The sequence below is a fragment of the Mustela erminea genome, chromosome 8 (assembly GCF_009829155.1).
Source record: "Mustela erminea isolate mMusErm1 chromosome 8, mMusErm1.Pri, whole genome shotgun sequence".
NCBI lineage: Eukaryota > Metazoa > Chordata > Mammalia > Carnivora > Mustelidae > Mustela > Mustela erminea.
In genome coordinates this window covers 42,362,944-42,381,398 of record NC_045621.1, presented here as the reverse complement: position 1 = coordinate 42,381,398, position 18,455 = coordinate 42,362,944, and the positions used below count along the sequence as shown (strand labels likewise).

The 18,455-nt window shown below is 46.3% G+C and overlaps 1 protein-coding gene across 1 annotated transcript in view; it reads right to left on the bottom strand.

Moving 5' to 3' along the window:
- Positions 1-18,455, bottom strand: part of AGAP1 (ArfGAP with GTPase domain, ankyrin repeat and PH domain 1) — a 514,946-nt gene that overhangs the window by 129,649 nt on the left and 366,842 nt on the right.

Here is an 18,455-nt window from a genome sequence, read left to right as displayed (position 1 = left end):
AGGTGATGGCATTGGCGTTCCACCCCCAGGAAGCTCACAGATGGGGGCAGGTATCCTTCCTCACTAGGCACTGCTTGCAGACCACTCCCCCTCCAGCCCCACCCCATGAAGCAATCCCCCCATCCCCCGACCCTGAGCCTGCTCACACCCACTGACCCCTGGCATCTGCTCCTTCTTCGCTCCCTGTTTTAGCAGCAGCTCACCCCACCCTCACTTAGGAGTGACAATGTCCAGCTCCTCCTAGGCGCTCATTTCAGCATCCTGGCCTCTTAGGCCTCTGCCTCGTTAAGCTCCCTCCTTCCCTCTCGCCCTCATGGTCCTGACTCAGGCCCGCCACAGGAAACCAGCTTCACTGGGTCTCATTTTTTGGTCTCCCAGGCCACTTACACCAGGACCCACACTCTGAGGGTTAATCCAGCAGCACTCTTCACCCTCTACCCTTCCTGATCACTCATCCAACTTGACTGCTAACTTCCACCCCCCACCTGCTTGGTGCCTGCGCTCAGGCCCTGCTGGAGAGACACCCTCATTCCCACTGGGGCTGGGCCACTGGGCCTGCCCTTCCATCTATTATGCTCCCGGAGTAAAGCTGCTTCCTGCTCTCCAATAGGCTGTATCACACTCCCTCCATTCTCCCCAAATGCCCCACACCTCACTCCATCCCCCATAAAGACATCACCTTTCATTTTGCTTAAGACAGAAACAAAACAAAACAAAAAAACCCAACCAAACCGAAAAAGCAACAATCAGAAGAGAGCATCCTCCTTCCTGTCCCTGGTTCTCATAGACCCGGGGCCTCCTCGCTCTGGGAACTGGCTCCCATCCCATTTTGCTCCTGGAGTGACTTTGCCCCAGCCTTTCATACCCTCTCTGGCCTGCATCAAACGTGCTGTATCACTGCACTGCCTCCTGTTTCTAACAAAAACCTCCGTGACCCCGTGCCCTTGCCCAGCCACCACCTGATTTCTGATCCTCTTTAAAGCAGAGCCCCCTGAGCCTCTCCCCTCTTTGCTGCTTGTGTTTGGTCAAGGCTGACCCCATTCCCATCAAGCTTGCCCCACCAGCCGCTGCCCTGCCTTCACGGTGGCCACCAGCACTATCACAGCCCCATCAGTGGACAAGCCCCAGTGGGCTTGCGCGGGTCTTGGCAACACCCCACACAGCTCACAGCCCCCACCTTTGTGGACAAGCCGGAGTGAACTGGACGCCTGTCAGATCACAGGGAAACTAGGAAGGTGTGGGTTTTAGAACCCAAAGGAGAGGCCCCCAGAGAGGCCCCCAGAGAACCACTGTCCACGGCTGCCTGGCATCCAGTCCTACTGCCTCACGTGGCAGGTGGTGTTCCCTATGTGGAATGCTCCGTCACCACGGAGGGCACACTTGTGTCCTTGGTGACGAACGCCTTCTTGTGATGTGAACCTTATGGAGGCAGGGACTTTTTTCGGCCTCTTCACCAGGATGCCGCCTGGTACAGATTTGGGATGAAAATGGGAGTTGCATGCATATTTGTGGCATTAAGTTTTATAAGGAGTTGAGGTCCCTTTGAGGGGCACTCACACAGGTGGATGGTGTTTTCTGCTGTGTAACAGAGAAGCACTTGGTGACTTCCTGGTAAAATACAGGCATGCAAGTTTCCAGCCATCTGGGACCTGTTTGAAGGTGAGCTTCTAACTCTGTGAATGAGTCCACTCACACTGAGAATAAGGAAGCCTTAAATACACCACGTACACTGCATGAGCATGGAGTGCTGCATGAGCCAACTCTGGCCAGGCACCTGAGGTTCAGCACCAAGAAAAGGGCAAAAGGGGCGCCTGGGTGGCTCAGAGGATTAAGCCTCTGTTTTTGGCTTGGGTCATGATCCTGGGGTCCTGGGATCGAGCCCCGCATCGGGTTCTCTGCTCGGCGGGAAGCCCGCTTCCCCCTCTCTCTCTGCCTGCCTCTCTGCTTACTTGTGATCTCTGTCAAGTAAATAAATAAAATCTTAAAAAAAAAAAAAAAAAGAAAAAAGAAAAGGGCAAAATCCCTGCATCACAGATCCGATTTCTATGAGTGAAGGAATGCCTATCTAATTTCTTGCTCAATGTCTTCATGAAGAACTCTTTTTCTGGGGCCATGTTATCGGAACAGAGAGTGAAGGGGGGGCTCACGCGTGCAGTGGGCACGCCAGCTGCACGCAGGTCACTGCATGCTCACGCAAGTGACCCTGCACGCAGATGGAAGTAAGGTGAGGCGCCATCTGTATGCCCACCTTCCTGGGTGGAACAGGCCAACCGGCTGGCCCTGTAGGTCCCCTTGAGAAACAGAAATGTGACTTGGGACAACTGGTTGGGCCATGAGGACTCAGAGAATGAGTGTGTGAGGGTGACAGAGAGACGAAGTACCACTGAGTTAGAAGGCCCTGGGGCAGGGTGGGGCTGGGGACAAACAGAACACAGGAGCCCTGGCCACTGGAGGGAGAGAAGGAGATACGCTTTTAAGATGACACAGGGTTGTCATAATGAAAACAGAAAAGCAGGATCAGCATTTGTAAGCCCCATAAATTCTATTTCAGACAAGTAGGAAGATGAATAAAGTAACTGATGGGCACAAAACACTTTGGAATCCAGGAGTACTTCCCACCTGCTGCCTGATTGGTAGTGCACCAGGTAATGGGCCCAGGTCCCACAGAGAGGACCATCCTTGCCTGGGTTTAGAGGTGACGAGCTGGGGCAGTGACTCTCGAGGCCACTCTGCAGGTGAAGGTGGAGTCCATCTTTCTTGTCTCCTCCTGGTCCCATGTCTGTGTGTCTGTGCCCCAACACCTCTGCACCACCCCCCACCCCCCCGCCGCCTCCCCTCAGCAATTTACTTCCACAGGCAGCAGCACTGTGGCCACCTAGAGGCTGAAAGTCTACAGTGGAGGGGCTGAGGCGGGAGATGGAGTGGGATGGGAACACAAGTATCTGGAAAAACCAGATGCTCCAGGCCTCGGTCAGTGGGAGTAGGGAGAGCTTAAGAGTGCATGGTGGGGCGAGGGGGCTGTGTGTACAGGGACCGGGTGGTCTGGCTGTGGGAGGGGCCTGCTATGGCACAGGGGAACCCAGCTCTCGAGGGAGCCTCAGGACCCTTGGTTGGGGGCCGGTCAGGGGGGCTGTGGCAGGAGACACAACTCTGGCCAGCAGGGCTATTCTGGAGGCTGGGGTGGGTGGGGCAGAGAGAGCTACATTTGGAGTTAGTTGGGTCCTGAGCTGCTGTATTAATGCCCCTGGCTTCCAGATTTTGAGAACCCCCTTTTCAGAGGAGTTGTTTAAATTCCTCTGGTTTAAAATATGAGCAATCAAAATGTACTAGGCTTCCATGCTGTGCTTTTCCATTTCCGACGACTCCTCTTGCCTGACAAGGTATCCCTCAAAGTGAAGAGGCCCGGAAAGCCCAGCCCCAGACGCAGTAAATGAGCTCCAGCCGCAGCCCACGGGACGCAATCCGCTCCTCCTGACTGAATACAAATAATGCATTTTATTTTGTATCAATTACGGGGCGCTGGGATAGCCGGCGACCATCGACAGAGCTAAGTACGGGAGGGTGGACGCGAAGAGAAGAAAGGCATGCCAAATTAAAAAAGCAAGCGCCTCATTACTCCACATCGAACCCGACTTTGACGGAGGGACTTGGAGTCCCCTGGGTGTGCGATGCCGAGCCAGCATGGGCTGGTCCGCTGCCGTCCCGTGCGCTCAGTGTCAACCATTAGTTCTTCCCAATCGGGCATCAATGTTCAACGCACACCCCAAAAAATATATAATATGAGCAATAATGATAACAATCTGCAGTCTCTCCAGGCTCCGGTACGTGAAGTATGAGTCAAAGACGCGCCTCACTTTTCACTCGGAGAGCTGACAAGCATGACCAGAGGGGAATAAAATAACATTCCGCTCGCATAAATATCAAGCAGCCTGCTTGAGACGGATGGCCAGGAATGTATTCTTAGCTATCATTCCGGCAGACAGGCCCAAGGACACTCATAACTTATTTTACAATCATTTAGTTTCAGCTCAAGTGGAAAACGTGACAACTTATCTCTGCTGACAAGATGCCATATCGAAACCTTACAATTAACTCTCCTCCGATTATCTGCCCAGCCGATCATTAGCTGGGCCATTTCTGATGAACTGTTGCAGGGAGCTTGCCTTGGCGGGAGCCGTCACTGCCAGGTGTGTAGATAGGTTTTTGATATCCTGGCTGATATTCAAATACTCGGGGCTCTATGCATGTGGCTCTTATGGCTCGACTACTTCCAAGTCTCTGGAAACGCGTCTGCTGGGGGAGGCATCCTTCAGCTCCACTCTGGAAAGGGGTGGTGACCCCCACCCTGCCCCCCACAACCGTATGTACTGCTCTTCCTGCGGCGGCGCCTGGGCTGGCTGTCCCTGCACACATCCCCAGTCCCCACCAGGTCAGAGGTCAGGCCCTTCCCAGGCACTGGAAGGAGCTTTACCTCCCACCACTCTTCTTTAGTGGGCTTCGTTTGGAGAGAGGGGACATCAAGAAGTTGCTGCTGGAAGCCGCCCACATGACCAGAGGAGCTGCTAATGGTCCCCAGGGCTGGCTGGCTGTTAATTTCCAGTGTGTCAAAGACAGATACAAAAACCTTCAAATGCATGCTCATAGGAAGTACACATCTATACAAAAACAAAGGAAGCAGGAAAAAGGAGAAGGACAGGTGTGTGCACACCAGCCCTCCCTGTCTCCTTTCACACACTCCCTACCTTACTCATTTGGCAGTATGAAGTAGCATATATTCCTAAAAATCCTTTTTTTGGGGGGGGTTATTGAAAGAATACAAAATGATCAAAGACAGAGCTATTTGTCCGTGCTGGGTTGGGGGCAGGGGGCATCAGTTGATGGCTAAGACCTTCTAAAAACCCAAGATGAGGTCACGTAGGAGCCAGTGAATTAAAACACATTTCCTTCGAGACAAGGCCAACCATATAAAGCTCATTTGGATCTTTAAGAAGGGCTCTGTTCTTTCTGAAGCTCAGAGAGATGTGCGGGCTGGTAAATAAAGAACAGGCCACCTCTGCCATCCAAGGAAATCACAACATCCCGGCCTCTGTTAAAAGGTGAGTGTGAAGTGAAGTTCAAAACCTCGCCCCTTCTCATAGTCCTTTTGACGGGAGCTTTCAACAGGAGGAGGTTTACTTGAATCCCAATCTCTGAAGATGTTTCAGAGACTGGTATATTGTCCGGTTCCCTTTGCCGCTCACGGCGCTCACACAGAGGTACACGGTGTCAGAAGAAGGGGCAGCAGGGACACGATGGGGGTTCGAGGAAGATGACAGGTGTTGGGGGAAGGAAGAGACACCACAGTGTTAGACTGAGTTACAAAGTGGGGAGGAAAGGAATACAATAGGAGGGGCCAGAATGGAGAGAAAATGTAGGGGAGAACCATCTCCTACCCGGGCCACGTTCAGTCGCACCAAGATGTCTCTGTAAATAAAACTAAAGTACTGGAATTGATCTTCATTTATGTGAAGCCCTTACTGAAACACATCTGTAACAGCCTTAAAAATAGTGGCACAAATGCTGATCAGTAGTCAGGGTGCAGGATTTTTTTTTTTAGGTGATGGAAATGCTCTAAAGAGGACTGTGGTGATGGTTGCACATCCCTGTGAATCCACTAAAACTCCTGAATTGTATACTTTGAGGGAATGAAGCATATTGCTATGTGAGTTTTATCTCAATGAAGCTGTTAAAAAGAAAAAAGAGAGAGAAAAAGGCGGGGGGGATGGTCATTGTGTTAAATGTTACGAAGCAATCAAACAAGGAAGATCAAGTCAACGTCATAGTCTAACAAGATGCAGGGAGGGTATCAGAGTGACGGTCAGGAAGGGACCAGGGGATCTATGGGGCTGATGGTCTGGTCCTCCAGCCATGTGCCAGGACCTGGCTCTATGCTTTGAGTGAATGGCAGATCCCGGAATGTTCCATCGTTCTCTGAGGGAGCTGTCCCAGTCTCCCCCACCTCCTGCAGAGCACAGCATATGACTGCAGCCAGAACGGCCTTGTTCCTCTCAGGTCTCTCTAGTTTTCCCTCAAGCTGGATGGCCAGCTTGCATTGAAAACCTTGATCTGATCTCAGGGGATAAAAGGTAGTACGTGTTGTGGTCCAGTGAGGCCGACAGCCTGAGGAAGTCAATGTGGGAACATGCTGGGAAGGAACATATCAGGGAATGCAAGTCAGCATTTTACACTTGAGTATCAAAAATCAAATTGTTCTCTAGTTGATTTTTAGCTGAATTAATCCAGCATACTCGGAAAAATGCAAAGGTGCTCGGAGCAAGGCTGTTAAGTAGAAATGAAATCATTTCAAGAGATGTCTGTTTCTTTCCAGCCTTCTTTATTTTTACATAATCAGCCACAACCATTTCTCAAGTTTGGTGCTTATAAGTAGTAACTGACAAAGAGATCCTGGTTCACATGGGAGGCTCCACTGGCTGGGCAGGCTGGGGAAGGACTGAGCATGTCTGAGAAGAAAACTCAATTAGAGAAGTTAATTAAATGTCTGCTCCCTCTCTGATAATGTAAATTTCCCATTTTAGGAATTTAGCTGTTTCTATTAAAAGTCACATGGAGTCAAATTACCAACTGCTACACAAGAAAGCATCCTGACGCAGGAATAGCTAGTTTCTAGGTAAGCAGGGTGCCTCTGTCCAGGGTCCTGAACACATTCAACCAGAGCATTCTGGTTCACCACAATAAGGCTGCTTCTTCATGACACATCCCTGTTCTTAACCTGCTGACATCATGTGATTTGAAGAAATAGGGAGCTGGTGTCCTCAGCTTTAAGAAAATTTGATACACAGACACCCAGACTGAAAAAAACAGGTCATTTGGCTGTGACATATCCTACTGCTCCAGGGTCAATTACAGGTTACAAACAAACAAACAAAAAACATCAGAAAGAACAGAATATGTATCTCACTTTGCTTAATTATTTCTCCTGCTAGGATGGATTTCAAAATTTTGACCAATGCCAACACTTCTACATACATTTTTGAATATTTAGAATTATGGCATTAGGACAATTTTCAAGGTGTTGGTTGAAGAAAGTAAGTATTTGTGGGGCTCTGGATACATGTTGCTCAACCACTTTTGGAAGCTCTGTGCCTGTCTCGCCAGCAGAGTGTGAGGTCATCCAACTCAACTAACCAAGTTCTTGAAGCCTGCATACTGACCGCTGGCCAATTTGCACTTCAGCTCCTCCCTTGCCCGTTTCCATGAAGCAGCCCCTGGTCCTCTGAATGGCCTACATCACACGGCATAAGATGGAAACACTGAGGGCAGGGAAAGAACCATGATGTGTCCCATAAAGAGGAACCAGCCCAGCTGTACAATCAGAAAGGCTGTTCAAAATCCTAGCTGGCCACTTGGGGGAATTCACGTCTGATAGCCTCAATTTCTTCACAGGTAAACTGGGCAAAACAGCCGTCCTGAACACCCACTCTTGGCCTGCCATGCCTCAACGTGCTCCTTTCCCCATCTTGGCCGACAGCAACAGCACCCTCCTGCTGCTCAGACCGGTGGCCCTGGGCTGCTTGACTCCCCGCTTCCTCTCACATCTACCCCTATCCATGAGGACAGAGACACATATGGCTTCAGCCGTTTGCTCAGTGTGGTGGCAGGCCAGCTGCCAGACAGACATGCAGAATGACTCACCAGCATCCAGCTCTCTTCTAGAGTTGGAACAATCCAAGTACGCAAAACACAGCTCCTGTCCTAAACAGTTTACATTCTAATGCAAAAATATTACCAGCAGACATACAAAACACAGAGGCATTCACAGCACTGGAGGAAGGATGGTGCAAGCTATAGACAGACACAAAGCACCGAGGGCAGAGTGCGGATCTTGAACACTGTAAACACAAGTCCACAAAGGGTGGTCAAGTTTTCTAAAATAATAATCATCCAGTATGTCAAAACTGAGGATTCTCAACACCAAAATTCACACATGACTGATACCATAACATTAGAAACATAGAGGGAAATTTTGGTAACTATTAGAATGGATCCTGGGAGACTGACTTTGAGATATGTCTCCACTACAGCTAGACAGACCACAGTGCTGTTGACAGGCTGCTTGAGGGCTCCTCAGCAGTGGGACTGCGTGCACCAGATGACCTTCACCATGACCTCCCAGCCCCTCTTTGCACTTCCTCTCAACACAGGGCTCCTATCACTGCCTTCCTTCTCATTGCTGTGATTTTGTCTGTGGGTGTTTCTCTTACACGGTAGTGTCCCTCCAGTAGGCACCAATCAGCAAAAATCGGTGCTCAATAAAAAGGTCTTTGAAAAACAAAGGGTCTCAAAGACTTAACTGGCAGCACAAAGAACATAAACATGAGTAATTTTTTTTTTTTTAAATGCCAGGGGAAACAAATATCCAATATATCTAGAATTGTATGTTTAAGACCCAGAGACTTTAAATATTATTTAAACGCCAGCTGAAAAATCTGTAATAAATATCCACACAGTTTTGAGCACTTTGCAAAATAAATTATTATCACACAAAGATGATAAATTTTATTTTTTTTAAAAAATCTCAATTTCCCCCAGGCATCCCATGTAACATTTTGTTGTTTCAAGTCAATGGTGTTTATTTTTGTTTTGAATGAAATCAAATGCTAATTTGCAAAGTCAGAGAAATGATGTCATTAAAAATAGTATTTGAAAAACTTATTGTTCCATGTGATTTCACTATTCTCTCCTAAGCTGCGGGACAGGCAGCTTGATTATGAAAAGGGACCCTTGAGCTTCCCAAGTCTTTATTGCTGGTGGGTGGCATGCCCCCATCACAGGAGCTAGAGAGAGTGCTGTGGTGTCAGGTGCCTCAAACAAAAGGCCAGGCCACTTGAAAGAGGCCCCGCCAGCCTCTGAAACTCCATTCCCTTCCGCCACACCTGGGCCCTAACAATAGCCCCAGTCAGTGGGCTTAAGGTTGCTGAGTGGGACTCCCTCGCTCCCTGAGCCACTTGGCCAGTGAGGGAAACTCCAAACGGTTGGGATCCATGGGTAACCCACCCATAGAAAACCCTGGAGCTGATGGAGGGCAACCTGCAACCACTGGGGACACAGGTGATGTGGCTCAGTGTGGAGAGGAACAAGACCTTGACCACCTATTCAGGGAGCAAGTGCATGGATGTGTGTAGACAAGAGGTATTCACCGATTCAACAAACTACTACCCAGGGCCTGCTTCGCGGGGTGTACTGTTCCAGGCCCTGGGGAAAGAACAGTGAAGAAAACAGAAAAGTATGGTGGTGCAGTTAACAGTGCAGAGCCCTAATAGACTAATCCAACTGTAATCCCATGTGGCTAAGAACTGATTCTCGTGGATGCTGAAGGTACCTAAATTTGCATCACGAGGTGCCTTGTGTACCTACTCTGTAACTGAATAACCTTTTAACAAAATAAACATTTGGGGGAAAAATACAGAAACACCCCTCCCTTAATATTCAAATGTGAGGATCTGGGCCATGAATATATATATATATTTTTTAATAAGGGTGAAATGACTCCTTTAACAGCTACTGAAAAGAGAGTATTTCTCTTTCCTGCTGTTCCAGAATTTTGCTAACCTGCTGCTAATGACTAATGACTGCGCTACATATTTTATGTAGATTCCAAGGCTGGGGTTGACCTCTAACTCTTCTGTCGGCAAACCAGATATTATCAACCCACTCATGTTTCTAACTAGTGGCAGGTGAGCAGTGGCCACACACTCATTTAAATAAGGAAGTTGAGACAGTAAGGTCATCTGTTCACTGAGCACTGGAATCAATCTGGTGTGACATTAATGAGAAGATGAGGTTAATGACTTCTTACTTTTGACACACTATTAAAACACTGTATTTAAAATATTTACCGGGTCACAAATAGGTAGCAGGTCCAGATGGCAAACAAGTAGATCAGAGTGGGCTCTCTGGTTTTCATCCAAGATTTGTAGTCAGGATTCCTCCTTGTTGCAAAGGAGCCTGATGGTTTCCTGCATTTGGCAAGCTTTAAGTTCTAGGGGTGCAAACACAGCCCAATCCACGAAGGGGATAGCGGGCTGGTGAAGTGTAACGCATCTCCAGGCCAGGATTCTGATCATGTAACGGAAGATGATACCATGGGTTTGGGGCTAGCATAAAACCAGTGATTCCCATGAGTACTACCCATGAGAAATCAAGGCTGCCCCAAGCTTAACTAGGGTGACATTCATCCTGCTTTGCTTGGGACAATCCCCGTTTACACCAGTTTCCCACCATAAGTATTAACACATGGACACCTCAATCTTTTTAAAGATTTTATGTATTTATTTATTTACTTGAGTGAGAGAGAGGGAGAGCACACACACTCATGAGCAGGGGAAGAGCGGTGGGGGGGTTGGTGGTGAAGAACCTCAAGTGGACTCTGTACTTAGTCTGGAGCATGGTGTGGGGCTCGATCCCATGACCCTGAGATCGTGACCTGAGCCGTCCATGGGCACCCCAATCTTAATCCCACTCTGCGATCCTTTCCAAGAATGAGAAAAAGAAGAAAGCTCAAGAAAATCTAATGATTATGATGATTAAGAATTGGGTATGTAAGAGGTTGTGTGAAAATGGGACAGCCCCTCTGCAAACCTGCCCTTTATTTCTGTGTTCCATGCAGCTGGGAGTCATGACAACCTTGCGTCAATCTCAAATCAAGAATCCCCCTGGACTGCTAAGTACAGGAAAAGTTCGTAACATGACAGATAATTTTAACCTGACTGAAAATCTGTCAAATTTTATACTCAGGATAACTGTCTCTGCCAATAACCCCATGGATAAAGATACCACGAGTAATATCTTCGTTCAGAACCGCAGCCAAGACATCATTTCATTTCTGAAGCACAGTTTAAAGTACAGCCTTTTTCAATAGATGATAATATTGGTCAAGTGAATGGCTCTTATTTTGTCTTCTCTACAAAAATGACAAATTGCTGTCATCTCTAAAATTAATGATGGTGTGTAAAAACTAAGATTAAGCTTGCTTCTGACAAGAAGCAGTTAATAATGCAGCATTAAGTCTAGAACATTCTTTTAAAGAAAAAAACAGATGTCACTGATACTACAATGGTTTTATCGTGTTACTTCCAGCACTGCCTTAGAACTTGGGCTCTCTCCTGGCAAAAATAAAATAAAATGCAACACGATAAAATAAAGTGTTTTGAGATTCTGAGTGGAATCTGCTTTGAGTTTAAAGCATTTTCTTTATTGTGGCTAAAAATTTGTCAATATGGTTCAATCAGACACTATGGTTGATCTTTGGGGAAATTGCTGTAAAATAAAATGAAAGATAAGATTGTGTTCCCAAACATAATAACTGACATTTTTCTCCTTTTCCTTAAGCAGAAGGCCAGCCCCCTGTGGCCGATGGAAGGGTCAGTGGAGGGTGCAGCAGCCCCAGCTAGAGAAGTGGAATCTGCCGCCTGCTATTCATCAAAGAATCGCTCATTCCCATTCTTCCCTACTGCTGCCTTTTATCCCCTGGGGTGAGGTTAAAAGAAACAACTACCCACCAGCCTCCCCAACCAGGATGTGGGCCTCCTCCCTGCCTCCAAGGCTCTGCCCGCCCCTTTCCTGAGGAATACATTTTTTTCCTCTTCTCCCCCCATTTCTACAGAAGGTTCCAGGCGATCCACAACTTTCTCCTGAATACCCTCTTGCCAGTTGCCCCTGCCCACACACCCTGGCACAGTCCGCCGTCCAGCAGTGGCCGGGACCAGCTGTCTCTAATCTTTGAGATTCTATGGCTCACAGGCTTCAGGAGACTCTGAGTGGCCCCAGGAAGTGGGGACTTCCAGGTTGTCTGGGCATGAAATGGAAAGGGTCTCTCAATCCACATGTATGCAGACCCCAGCATCCTCCCCACTTCCATAGTCTCAAACTCCGGCCCCGACTGGCTTTTATCAGTAAACACTCCCCTCTCCAATCACAGTGGCCAAGGGCTCTCAGGAGTGGCCCCATTGCTACTTCTGGTGCCTCTGACTCCCTGGTTCTGGGCATAGAAAAGGAAGAATGGATCTATGTATTTTCTTCTTTGAAATTCGAATTCGTTTGCTCATTCTAGATCCAGGGGCACTTCTTCACAGGGGAAATGGTCTCCTTCTATCCAGCACACCTTGTCATTCAGCTCCAGCTGAGACCCTGACCTTTGGAGGCATGGCTACCTGAAGGACAAGGATACCCCACAGACCTGGAGGGATAGCCTGGCTGGGGCTATGCATGCAGCTAGGGTGACTACAGAGATTTTTCTCTTATTTTATGAGACTGAGAGAGAAACAGAAAAAAGGAGATGCTGGTATTAGTGAAGAGAGCACGCACGTACAAGCTTCATGCAAAATGGGCACAAAAATGGAATTCACTAGGCACGCTCAAAGTAACAAGTCTAGATAGCCTTGGCTACGTGGGGGATTTAAGTGGAGCTGCTCAGTTGTGAAGAAAGAGAACAAAATGATGACATGGAGACAGCATGCAGAAGAAGAGGCTGAGATGAGGCGTAATTAGGACTCTCACAGTATTTTCTAGCTCCTCTGGGAAAGCATGGCCCTTTGTGAAGTGTTACAGCTATGATTCTTACAAATCCAACTTCAGTACACATTTGCAGGAAGAAACTGAAAAGTGAGATCACACACTGAAGTCGGAGTCTGATTCTATCTGACTTCACATCTGGTATTTCTCAGAACAGGCCTACTTGTTCAAGGCGTGCTTTCTGGCCGAGAAAGGACGGGGCCGGCAAGAGCAGGATTCAGAGCCTTGCCCTCTGTCCGGGCAGCCAAACACATTCACGGACTACGAAACCCTGTAATTTCCTCAATATAATTAAACTCCAGGCCAAGTCACATCCTACTGAAGCCAATCCATGTTTGCAAACAATTCGGCTTATTGCTGGAACTACGTCTGCCCTCCAGGGGACGGGGCAGGCTCTGCACAGCGTCACCAGGACTGGACCAGTTGTTCTGCATTTGGTTGGGTCTTGCTGTATCTCTAATTTTCTTCGCTGTGCGGCAAGGGGCAGGATGGGGGCAAGGACGTAGGTGTCTTGGCTCTCCCACGGCTGCCACCCAGGGCCCCAAATGCCTACCTCCAGCTCTTCTGCCCTCCACAGCCAGGCAAGGACTACTTTCTATTACCACATAGAAAGATTCACTGCTCTTGGTTTTTGGATAAATTATGGTTTCGAACTGACTATACCTACTGACAAGTAGAAAGATTTGCAAATGTTTACCTCCTACTTTGTGTTTTCTAACTATAGAATTCCTAGTTGAAATAACTTTATTTAACATATTTTTCCATAAATAGTATGTATTTATTGCTGAAGGATGAAAAGAGAAAAGGGAAAAACATTTACGATCTTGGAGATGTCTGTACTCTCCATCCAGCTGTTTTTCTTACACACATGCATGCAGCTGGGCACACAGGTGGGTACGCAGTCGGCCCCACCCACAGCTCGGGTTTCCACCTGTGTGTCACACCTGCATCACACATGACCCCTCCGAGCTGTGTGACCCTGGGAAAATTATTCAAACTCTCTAAGACTGTGTTTTCCCATTTAAAAACAGAGATAACAACACGACCTCACAGAGCTGTACAGTAAATTTAATGAGCAATATAAAAAAATCACCCAATCCAGGACAACCACATGGCAAATAATAACATTTGGCTGTTCATTCCATTACATAAAACCTGAGTGGAAGTTCACTGGGTGGATACGGACTGAGGCGGCCTGGGAAAAAAACCTGTGAACTTGGCAGAGTCCTTCCCCTCACATTCTGGTGGTGGAAGATAACAAATTAAGCAGTAAAGGAAGAAATCACAAAGGTGATTAGGGGTACAGAGAAAGTAAGGCAGGGAAGTGGAGTGGGGGCACTTTTAGGTGGGGGTCACCAGGGCCTCATGGATAAAATGGTCTCTGCTGGGACATGAAAGGTACAGCTGGGGTGAACTGCATGAAAGCAAGGCTCAACCACCTCCACAGGACAAGGACACCTAGGAATGTCTGTCCAGAGAGAGTGACCTTTTCATGGCCGTGCAGTATCTCCTCGCAGGGGCTTACCATGATTTCTTTATCCAGTCCCTCACTGCTGGTCATAGAGGTTGTTTTAAATTTATGAACTGTTCTTAGAATGGAAAGTTAACGTATTTACAGCTAAAGTCACTTATAATATAATCCAACTTTGGAAATAAAGAAGAACACATACACAACTAGAAGGGTGTATACCCTCAAACTGAAAACTTACTGTAAGGAGTTTGTTTTTAAAGCAAAAAGCTTCTCTGCCTTTTCAATATTTCTCAATATGATGTTTTATACTGAAGGAAAAAATACAGTTATTATTGTAAAAATTAATGAAGGGAAATGGTAGTTAGCCACTTGCCAGAATGAAGTGACGTGGTAGTTAGCCATGTGCCAGAGGGAAGGCAGCAGGCTTCCCAGAATGGGGTGACAGGTGCATAACTGACACCAGCGTGTCACCGTGTTCTAGCCACAGGACAGATGTCACATCCATTTACTGGTAGCGCTTTCATACTAGTGCATCTAGTATCCATTTATCTAGAAATCAAAGAATCTTTTAAACAAGAAACAGACTATTGGTAACACAATTTTAAGGAAAAAAAGGACTAGCGTATGAAATAATTTCTTTTTTAAAATAATTACTTGTTCAGGAACTGGTATTAATGTGATCTGATTGCTAACACTGTGGATTACAGCTTGCTTGTGCCCCCAGAAGAAAGCCGTGTATAAAAACCAGGTGCTGGCTCAGGTAATAACCTACACCTTGACTTCTGTAGATGGTATCATATGATGATAATTTTTCTAGAATGCATGCTCTGGATGGATGCTGTTGCCGTACAAATCTCATCTGGGGGCCTGACCCGCGTGTCTGGTGGGCGCTGCCACTGTCTTCTGATTGATTGGGGCTGACATGCCCCCAGACTTCAATTTCCCTCTGCACCCCCACCATAAAGGCATCTTGCGTGGAGATGCTCAGGTGCTGAGGTAGTGTTTCTAGACACAGGATTTCCTGGACATTTTGATGTCAAAGGAAAACAGTTACGAGATTTCTGTGGGCTGGTTTTGGGGAGCAGAGATGCTTAGTTGACTTACCATACTAATGCAAAGCTGGGTATGAAATAAGAGTCAACAGCTGGATGAAAGCTGAGTTTCTGATCTTGTAAAAAGAAGCTCGACGTTTTGAAGTACATTAGGTAATTGTTTCTCATTACACTATACACAGAAAATACTTCTAAAGTAGTAATGATTATCTCAGTTACGATTCGAGATTTGATTATGAGTCTAGCTGGGGACTACTTATTTACAAACACTGTGAGAAAGGGAGGGTCCATCTGAAAACTGACAAGGCTGTGGGCTCAACCACAGGCTGCAGACCAGCCAGCACATGAGAGGAGAACTCCCGAACCATGCCAGATGGCAAGCTGGGGTGGGGTAACCGCATGCCACGTTCACTGACGATGTCTGCCCCCACACTAGATCTCAAATACAATTACAATTATTTTCCTGTAAATAAGATACATTTTAAGAAACTCTGCAATAAACAGAAACATTTCCCTGCAACTGTAGTAAGATTTAAAAAACCCCACTGCAGAAATAATGTAGCAATTAAAATAGCATTTATAACTATGTATGTTTAAAATGTTTCTTCATATAAAAGAATAAAATTTTAGGTCATTTAAAATAACCATCTGTTTCCTCATGATATAAAATTTTTAGTATCATTGTATAATTAATATTCATATCACTTTCTGTTAATAATCTTTTCTGTCAGATAATAAAGCAAAGATGTAACAAAAGATATATATTCATTGAAAGAAGCTTAAGAATGAAAACCACAGCAATATACAAAACCTAAAGGTGGAAATACAGAGGGTTTAAGGATGGCACTGATCAACCACTACACAGCGGCCAACTGTATCTATCCACCTATCTACCATTTATCTCCCTATTTACTACCTACTCATCTCATCCTTCTGCCCTTCCACTCAATCTATCCTCTATCTGTCTATCTCTCTGTCCCTCTATCTATCTGTCATCACCCTGTCTACCTATCTCATCCATCCACCCACCCATCTGCCCACCAGGCCATCCGTCCATCCGTCTGTCCATCCATCCACTCTATCTACCTGATCCATCTCCTTCCAAACAACTCACAATTACTTATATTTTTATAGTCACTCCTTCTCCACTCTTATTTCCACTCCTTTTTTTCTTCTTGGTACCTAAAATGTTTTGAGCCCTTTAGGTCTTTCCATTTTTGCATGTCCTTATACATTCTATAGTAAAGAACATGGAAGACACTGAAAAAGATCTGATCAAGTTTTATTCTAATAATGAACAAAGTCACCAGGAAGACAGTATCACTGACATTTCTTAAACTACCTGATTCACAGGATGAGAACCTGAGCAAAACACAGAAATACAAAATGAGTATTTTCCTGGCTCAAGGGTGATAAAAAAAAACATGAAAAACAGTCCTAGACTACTTAAAAACATACAGTAGAAAATCAGATGTTTTAATGTGGCAAACAAAAGATAACTGAAAGTTTTCTTTCTATTTGGAATAACAGCGTATATATTTGACTGATCTTTTTATACTGCTCTATCTATAGATGATTGGATACTGGGGTAGTAAATGATTCTATCTTTAAAAACAAAACAAAACAAAAACTCTAAAATTGAAAGTTGGCAATTAAAACTGCAGGGACCAATAAACAAAAATATTAAAACACTAAATAATTTCACAGAATTTTAGACTTCTATATTTTAGGAAGCTTTAAAATTTTAACAACACATTGTTACAGGGTTAAGGCCAATGTGAAATGATGTTACTAAAAATACCCAGGGGATGAGAAGTGCAAGTCTCAGTGTAAATTCCAGCAGAGACTTCTAGACTTCCCGGAGAATCGTGACCTGCCTGGACTTGGGTGTCCCCTCTCCTAACACACCTCTGCCCAGCCTCTCCATATGTGAGATGAGGACCCCTGCTGGCTAGACAGGCAGCTTGTAAAGTCACATCACTCTCCTCCTGAAAATCACAGGGGCACCCAGCTGCTCAGGGTCAATGCTGAACCTTCTAGGATTCTTGCTCTTATCCTTCATGATGGAACTTGAACTCTCCTTCCAACCTCCATGCCTCATACCCAACTCTTCCCCTTTGTCATTCAATAGTGCTCCATGATGCCTGTACCGCCTTAGCCTTTGCACACACTCTTCCTTCTGCACTGGGTGCACATACGTCCTCCAGCCTACCGGTTCTTACCAGCATTTAAGGTCCAATGAATCAATCTGCCTTCCTTGGGGCCACCTTCAAATACAAATAGGGCACTGACCTACATGGTAAAATGCTGGTGTGTATTTGCTCAAAGAATGAATGAACAAATGCATAATTTGCTTTCACAGTTTCTGTTGGAAAAATACTTAGTAATTTATACATTTACTCCAGACCTGATTTCAGAACCAAACACGCATGTCTTAGCCACCCTCTACCCTCAATCTACTTCTCACCACTTGACGAAGCCTATTTCAGTGTGTTCACTCAATGATACCCCGTCTCTTTTCCCTTTCCCTCCACAGACCAGGAATTTTGTGTGGATCCCTGAGCTCCCACCAGGGGAGGGGAAGCAGCCGGAGCATGGTAAGTGGTCAATAAGTATTTGTGAAATACATGAAATTAAATAGAAAATTTAATAATTGCTGTGAAGTGCACCTAATCTAGATTATTCCTCCTTAATTTAGCACTGACTCTGCTTGTGAGTCCAGAAAGGGTTGAGATAATTAAAGGCAGGAAATTCAGTTGTGAACTCTAACCGGTACCTAACTATGAAAACATGCACAATGTGCTTCCGACAGCCCACTGTGAACGTCTCCTGCTGGCACATGGTAAGTCCTGGCAACATACTCTGTCCTAGCTGAGGGGCACCAGCTCTGCTAGTAAATAGTTTTTGGAGCACCATGCCAAGCATTTTGTTTAAGAGAAATCTTAAAAACTCAATGAATTTTATCATGGGATGGGCAGAGGCCTTAGCCAGCCCACCATGCCGCCGCGTCACATGGGGCATGTACTTTCCTGGTGTGTTCTGGTGCCTGTCCACGTGTGCTCATTCAAGGATCATGAGCGAGACCAGCAGTCTGGGGAGAAGACACTGGGACAGTGTGCAGGGCGTGGCCTCTGGCACTCAAGGATGGAGACAGTAAGACTCTGAAGACTCTCTCCTTGTGTAGTTACTTTCTTGCAAGATAAGACAAATAAGAAAACAAGAAGGGATGACTTCACACAATCCCACACAGTTACTGGCTAGAAAGTGGCTGGGGCAGGGAAACAAACAGGCAGGCACATGGTGTAAGCTAGGTCCCACCAAGAGGAGAAGGCAATATGGGCAGGCTTGGAGGGGAAACAGAG